Source organism: Schistocerca serialis, chromosome 12 (genome assembly GCF_023864345.2).
Source record: "Schistocerca serialis cubense isolate TAMUIC-IGC-003099 chromosome 12, iqSchSeri2.2, whole genome shotgun sequence".
Lineage (NCBI taxonomy): Eukaryota > Metazoa > Arthropoda > Insecta > Orthoptera > Acrididae > Schistocerca > Schistocerca serialis.
Window position 1 is genome coordinate 158,060,308 of NC_064649.1, and position 8,741 is coordinate 158,069,048.

Here is an 8,741-nt window from a genome sequence, read left to right on the forward strand (position 1 = left end):
CGATGAAACACAGAAATTGCATCCGAATTTAATACAAATGGCACAATGTCCACTTACGTACAAGAGGACTGAAACTCTCGCTTTCTATGATTTGTACCTCTCCTGTGAGTCCAGTTTTAGATTCCGATGCTTCACATCAGGTTTACTGTATACCTTGCACCTTCTTAATGACGATGAAACACAGAAATTGCATCGGAATTAAATTCGAAAGGCACAATGCCGACTTAAGTACAAGAGGACTGACACTCTAACTTTAATGATTTGAACCTCTCCTGTGAGTCCAGTTTTAGATTCCGATGCTTCACTTCAGGTTTACTGTATCCCTTGGACCTTCTTATTGACGATGAAACACACAAATTGTATCCGAATTTAATACAGACGGCACACTGCCGACTTAAACAAAAGAGGACTGACACTCTCCCTTTCTATGATTTGAACCTCTCCTGTGAGTCCAGTCTTAGATTCCGATGCATCACTTCAGGTTTACTTTATCCCTTGTACCTTCTTATTGACGATGAAACACAGAAAATGCATCCGAATTTAATAGAAAAGTCACAATGCCGACATAAGTACAAGAGGACTGACACTCTCACTTTCTGTGATTTGAACCTCTCCTGTGAGTCCAGTTTTAGATTCCGATGGTTCACTTCAGGTTTACTGTATCCCTTGGACCTTCTTATTGAGGATGAAACACAGAAATTGCATCCGAATTTAAAACTAAGGGCACAATACCGACTTAAGTACAGGAGGAGTGACACTCTAACTTTCTATGATTTGAATCTCTCCTGTGAGTCCAGTTTTAGATTCCGGTGCTTCACTTCAGGTTTACTATGTACCTAGGACCTTCTTATTGACGATGAAACACAGAAATTGCATCCAAATTTAATACAAGTGGCACATTGTCCACTTACGTATAAGAGGACTGACACTCTCACTTTCTATGATTTGAACCTCTCCTGTGAGTCCAGTTTTAGATTCCGATGCTTCACTTCAGATTTACTGTATACCTTGCACCTTCTTGATGACGATGAAACACAGAAATTGCATCGGAATTAAATTCGAAAGGCACAATGCCGACTTAAGTACAAGAGGACTGACACTCTAACTTTCAATGATTTGAACCTCTCCTGTGAGTCCAGTTTTAGATTCCGATGCTTCACTTCAGGTTTACTGTATCCCTTGGACCTTCATATTGATGATGAAACACAGAAATTGCATCCGAATTTAATACAAATGGCACAATGTACACTTACGTACAAGAGGACTGACACTCTCACTTTCTATGATTTGAACCTCTCCTGTGAGTCCAGTTTTAGATTCCGATGCTTCACTTCAGGTTTACTGTATACCTTGCACCTTCTTAATGACGATGAAACACAGAAATTGCATCGGAATTAAATTCAAAAGGCACATTGCCGACTTAAGTACAAGAGGACTGACACTCTAACTTTCTATGTTTCGAACCTCCCTGTGAGTCCAGTTTTAGATTCCGGTGCTTCACTTCAGGTTTACTATATACCTAGGACCTTCTTATTGACGATGAAACACAGAAATTGCATCCAAATTTAATAGAAGTGGCACATTGTCCACTTACGTAAAAGAGGACTGACACTCTCACTTTCTATGATTTGAACCTCTCCTGTGAGTCCAGTTTTAGATTCCGATGCTTCACTTCAGATTTACTGTATACCTTGCACCTTCTTGATGACGATGAAACACAGAAATTGCATCGGAATTAAATTCGAAAGGCACAATGCCTTCTTAAGTACAAGAGGACTGACACTCTAACTTTCAATGATTTGAACCTCTCCTGTGAGTCCAGTTTTAGATTCCGATGCTTCACTTCAGGTTTACTGTATCCCTTGGACCTTCATATTGATGATGAAACACAGAAATTGCATCCGAATTTAATACAAATGGTACAATGTACACTTACGTACAAGAGGACTGACACTCTCACTTTCTATGATTTGAACCTCTCCTGTGAGTCCAGTTTTAGATTCCGATGCTTCACTTCAGGTTTACTGTATACCTTGCACCTTCTTAATGACGATGAAACACAGAAATTGCATCGGAATTAAATTCAAAAGCCACATTGCCGACTTAAGTACAAGAGGACTGACACTCTAACTTTCTATGATTTGAGCCTCTCCTGTGAGTCCAGTTTTAGATTCCGATACTTCACTTCAGGTTTACTGTATACCTTGCACCTTCTTATTGACGATCAAACACAGAAACTGCATTCAAATTTGATACAAAAGGCACAATGCCGACTTAAGTAAAAGAGGACTGACACTCTTACTTTCTATGATTTGAACCTCTCCTGTGAGTCCAGTTTTAGATTCCGATGCATCACTTAAGGTTTACTTTATCCCTTGTACCTTCTTATTGACGATGAAACATAGAAAATGCATCCAAATTTAATAGAAAAGTCACAATGCCGACTTAAGTACAAGAGGACTGACACTCTCACTTTCTGTGATTTGAACCTCTCCTGTGAGTCCAGTTTTAGATTCCGATGGTTCACTTCAGGTTTACTGTATCCCTTGGACCTTCTTATTGTGGATGAAACACAGAAATTGCATCCGAATTTAAAACAAAGGGCACAATACCGACTTAAGTACAGGAGGGGTGACACTCTAACTTTCTATGATTTGAATCTCTCCTGTGAGTCCAGTTTCAGATTCCGATGCTTCACTTCAGGTTTACTCTATCCCTTGGTCCTTCTTATTGACGATGATACACAGAAATTGCATCCGAATTTAATACAAATGGCATAATGTCGTCTTACATACAAGAGGACTGACACTCCTTCTTTCAATGATCGAACCTCTCCTGTGAGTCCAGTTTTAGATTCCGATGCTTCACTTCAGGATTACTGTATACCTTGCACCTTCTTATTGACGATGAAACACAGAAATTGCATCCGAATTTAACACAAAAGGCACAATGCCGACTTAAGTACAGGAGGACTGACATTCTAACTTTCTATGATTTGAACCTCTCCTGTGAGACCAGTTTTGGATTCCTATGCTTCACTTCAGGTTTACTGTATACCCTGCACCTTCTTATTGACGATGAAACACAGAAATAGCATCGGAATTAAATTCAAACGGCACAAGGCCGACTTAAGTGCAAGAGCACTGACACTCTAACTTTCTATGTTTCGAACCTCCCTGTGAGTCCAGTTTTAGATTCCGGTGCTTCACTTCAGGTTTACTATATACCTAGGACCTTCTTATTGACGATGAAACACAGAAATTGCATCCAAATTTAATACAAGTGGCACATTGTCCACTTACGTATAAGAGGACTGACACTCTCACTTTCTATGATTTGAACCTCTCCTGTGAGTCCAGTTTTAGATTCCGATGCTTCACTTCAGATTTACTGTATACCTTGCACCTTCTTGATGACGATGAAACACAGAAATTGCATCGGAATTAAATTCGAAAGGCACAATGCCGACTTAAGTACAAGAGGACTGACACTCTAACTTTCAATGATTTGAACCTCTCCTGTGAGTCCAGTTTTAGATTCCGATGCTTCACTTCAGGTTTACTGTATCCCTTGGACCTTCATATTGATGATGAAACACAGAAATTGCATCCGAATTTAATACAAATGGCACAATGTACACTTACGTACAAGAGGACTGACACTCTCACTTTCTATTATTTGAACCTCTCCTGTGAGTCCAGTTTTAGATTCCTATGGTTCACTTCAGGGGTACTGTATACCTTGGACCTTCTTATTGACGATGAAACACAGAAATTGCATTGGAAATAAATTCAAAAGGCACAATGCCGACTTAAGTGCAACAGGACTGACGCTCTAACTTTCTATGATTCGAACCTCTCCTGTGAGTCCAGTTTTAGATTCCGAGGCTTCACTTCAGCTTTACTGCACACCTTGCACCTTCTTATTGACGATGAAACACAGAAATTGCAAACGAAATAAATTCAAAAGGCACAATGGCGACTTAAGTACAAGAGAACTGATACTCTAACTTTCTATGATTTCAACCTCTCCTGTGAATCCAGTTTTAGATTCCGATGCTTCACTTCAGGTTCACTGTATCCCTTGGACCTTCTTATTGTCGATAAAACACAGAAATTGCATCCGAATTTAATACAAAAGGCACAATGCCGACTTAAGTACAAGAGGAGTGACACTCTAACTTTCTATGATTTGGATCTCTCCTGTGAGTCCAGTTTTAGATTCCGATTCTTCACTTCAGGTTTACTGTATCCCTTGGAACTTCTTATTGACGATGAAACACGGATATTGCAACCGAATTTAATACAAATGGCACAATGCCGACATAAGCACAAGAGGACTGACACTCTCACATTCTATTATTTGAACCTCTCCTGTGAGTCCAGTTTTAGATTCCTATGGTTCACTTCAGGGGTACTGTATACCTTGGACCTTCTTATTGACGATGAAACACAGAAATTGCATTGGAAATAATTTCAAAAGGCACAATGCCGACTTAAGTGCAAGAGGACTGACGCTCTAACTTTCTATGATTCGAACCTCTCCTGTGAGTCCAGTTTTAGACTCCGATGCTTCACTTCAGGTCTACTGTATCCCTTGGACCTTCATATTGACGATGAAACACAGAAATTGCATCCGAATTTAATACAAAAGGCACAATGCCGACTTAAGTAGAAAAGGACTGACACTCCCTCTTTCTATGGTTTGAACCTCTCCTGTGAGTCCAGTTTTAGTTTCCGATGCCTCACTTCAGGTTTACTGTATCCCTTGGACCTTCTTATTGACGATGAAACACAGAAATTGCATTGGAAATAAATTCAAAAGGCACAATGCCGACTTAAGTGCAAGAGGACTGACGCTCTAACTTTCTATGATTCGAACCTCTCCTGTGAGTCCAGTTTTAGATTCCGAGGCTTCACTTCAGCTTTACTGCACACCTTGCACCTTCTTATTGACGATGAAACACAGAAATTGCAAACGAAATAAATTCAAAAGGCACAATGGCGACTTAAGTACAAGAGAACTGATACTCTAACTTTCTATGATTTCAACCTCTCCTGTGAGTCCAGTTTTAGATTCCGATGCTTCACTTCAGGTTCACTGTATCCCTTGGACCTTCTTATTGACGATGAAACACAGAAATTGCATCCGAATTTAATACAAAAGGCACAATGCCGACTTAAGTACAAGAGGAGTGACACTCTAACTTTCTATGATATGGATCTCTCCTGTGAGTCCAGTTTTAGATTCCGATTCTTCACTTCAGGTTTACTGTATCCCTTGGAACTTCTTATTGACGATGAAACACGGATATTGCAACCGAATTTAATACAAATGGCACAATGCCGACATAAGCACAAGAGGACTGACACTCTCACATTCTATTATTTGAACCTCTCCTGTGAGTCCAGTTTTAGATTCCTATGGTTCACTTCAGGGGTACTGTATACCTTGGACCTTCTTATTGACGATGAAACACAGAAATTGCATTGGAAATAAATTCAAAAGGCACAATGCCGACTTAAGTGCAAGAGGACTGACGCTCTAACTTTCTATGATTCGAACCTCTCCTGTGAGTCCAGTTTTAGATTCCGATGCTTCACTTCAGGTCTACTGTATCCCTTGGACCTTCATATTGACGATGAAACACAGAAATTGCATCCGAATTTAGTACAAAAGGCACAATGCCGACTTAAGTAGAAAAGGACTGACACTCTCTCTTTCTATGGTTTGAACCTCTCCTGTGAGTCCAGTTTTAGTTTCCGATGCCTCACTTCAGGTTTACTGTATCCCTTGGACCTTCTAATTGACGATGAAACACAGAAATTGCGTTGGAAATAAATTCAAAAGCCACAATGCCGACTTAAGTGCAAGAGGACTGACGCTCTAGCTTTCTATGATTCGAACCTCTCCTGTGAGTCCAATTTTAGATTCCGATGCTTCACTTCAGGTCTACTGTATCCCTTGGACCTTCATATTGACGATGAAACACAGAATTTGCATCCGAATTTAATACAAAAGGCACAATGCCGACTTAAGTAAAAGAGGACTGACACTCTCACTTTCTATGATTTCAACCTCTCCTGTGAGTCCAGTTTTAGATTCCGATGCTTCACTTCCGGTTTACTGTATCCCTTGGACCTTCTTATTGACGATGAAACACAGAAATTGCATCTGAATTTAATACAGAAGGCACAATGCCGACTGAAGTAAAAAAGGACTGACACTCTCACTTCCTATGATTTGAACCTCTCCTGTGAGTCCAGTTTTATATTCCGATGCTTCACTTCAGATTTACTGTATACCTTGCACCTTCTTATTGACGATGAAACACAGAAATTGCATCCGAATTTAATACAAAAGGCACAATGCCGACTTAAGTACAGGAGGACAGACATTCTAACTTACTATGATTTGAACCTCTCCTGTGAGTCCAGTTTTAGATTCCGATGCTTTACTTCAGGTTTACTGTATACCTTGCACCTTCTTATTGACGATGAAACACAGAAATTGCATCGGAATTAAATTCAAAAGGCACAATGCCGACTTAAGTACAAGAGGACTGACGCTCTAACTTTCTATGATTCGAACCTCCCTGTGAGTCCAGTTTTAGATTCCGATGCTTCACTTCAGGTTTACTGTATTCCTTGTACCTTCTTATTGCCGATGAAACACAGAAATTGCATCCGAAGTTAATACAAAGTGCACAATACCGACTTAAGTACAGGAGGAGTGACACTCTAACTTTCTATGATTTCAACCTCCTTTGTGAGTCCAGTTTTAGATTCCTATGGTTCACTTCAGGTTTTCTGTATACCTTGCACCTTCTCATTGACGATGAAACACAGAAATTGCATCGGAATTAAATTCAAAAGGCACAATGCCGACTTAAGTACAAGAGGACTGACACTCTAACTTTCTATGATTTGAACCTCTCCTGTGAGTCTAGGTTTAGATTCCGATGCTTCACTTCAGGTTTACTGTATCCCTTGGACCTTCTTATTGACGATGAACACACAGAAATTGCATCCGAATTTAATACAAAAGGCACAATGCCGACTTAAGTACAAGAGGACGGACACTCTCACATTCTATGATTTGAACCTCTCCTGTGAGTCCAGTTTTAGATTCCGATGTTTCACTTCAGGTTTACTGTATCCCTCGGACCTTCTTATTGACGATAAAACACAGAAATTGCAACCGAATTTAATACAAATGGCACAATGCCGACATAAGCACAAGAGGACTGCCACCCTCACATTCTATTATTTGACCCTCTCCTAGATTCCTATGGTTCACTTCAGGTTTACTGTATCCCTTGGACCTTCTTATTGACGATCAAACACAGAAATTGCATCGGAATTAAATTCAAAAGGCACAATGCCGACTTAAGTACAAGACGACTGACACGCTAACTTTCTATGATTCGAACCTCTCCTGTGAGTCCAGTTTTAGATTCCGATGCTTCACTTCAGGTCTACTGTATCCCTTGGACCTTCATATTGACGATGAAACACAGAAATTGCATCCGAATTTAATACAAAAGGCACAATGCCGACTTAAGTAAAAGAGGACTGACACTCTCACTTTCTATGATTTGAACCTCTCCTGTGAGTCCAGTTTTAGATTCCGATGCTTCACTTCAGGTTTACTGTATCCCTTGGACCTTCTTATTGACGATGAAACACAGAAATTGCATCTGAATTTAATACAGAAGGCACAATGCCGACTGAAGTAAAAAAGGACTGACACTCTCACTTCCTATGATTTGAACATCTCCTGTGAGTCCAGTTTTATATTCCGATGCTTCACGTCAGGTTTACTGTATACCTTGCACCTTCTTATTGACGATGAAACACAGAAATTGCATCCGAATTTAATACAAAAGGCACAATGCCGACTTAAGTACAGGAGGACAGACATTCTAACTTACTATGATTTGAACCTCTCCTGTGAGTCCAGTTTTAGATTCCGATGCTTTACTTCAGGTTTACTGTATACCTTGCAACTTCTTATTGACGATGAAACACAGAAATTGCATCGGAATTAAATTCGAAAGGCACAATGCCGACTTAAGTACAAGAGGACAGACGCTCTAACTTTCTATGATTCGAACCTCCCTGTGAGTCCAGTTTTAGATTCCGATGCTTCACTTGAGGTCTACTGTATCCCCTGGACCTTCTTATTGACGATGAAACACAGAAATTGCATCCGAATTTAATACAGAAGGCACAATGCCGACTGAAGTAAAAAAGGACTGACACTCTCACTTCCTATGATTTGAACCTCTCCTGTGAGTCCAGTTTTATATTCCGATGCTTCACTTCAGGTTTACTGTATACCTTGCACCTTCTTATTGACGATGAAACACAGAAATTGCATCCGAATTTAATACAAAAGGCACAATGCCGACTTAAGTACAGGAGGACAGACATTCTAACTTACTATGATTTGAACCTCTCCTGTGAGTCCAGTTTTAGATTCCGATGCTTTACGTCAGGTTTACTGTATACCTTGCACCTTCTTATTGACGATGAAACACAGACATTGCATCGGAATTAAATTCAAAAGGCACAATGCCGACTTAAGTACAAGAGGACTGACACTCTGAATTTCTATGATTCGAACCTCCCTGTGAGTCCAGTTTTAGATTCCTATGGTTCACTTCAGGTTTACTGTATCCCTTGGACCTTCTTATTGACGATGAAACACAGAAATTGCTTTGGAATTAAATTCAAAAG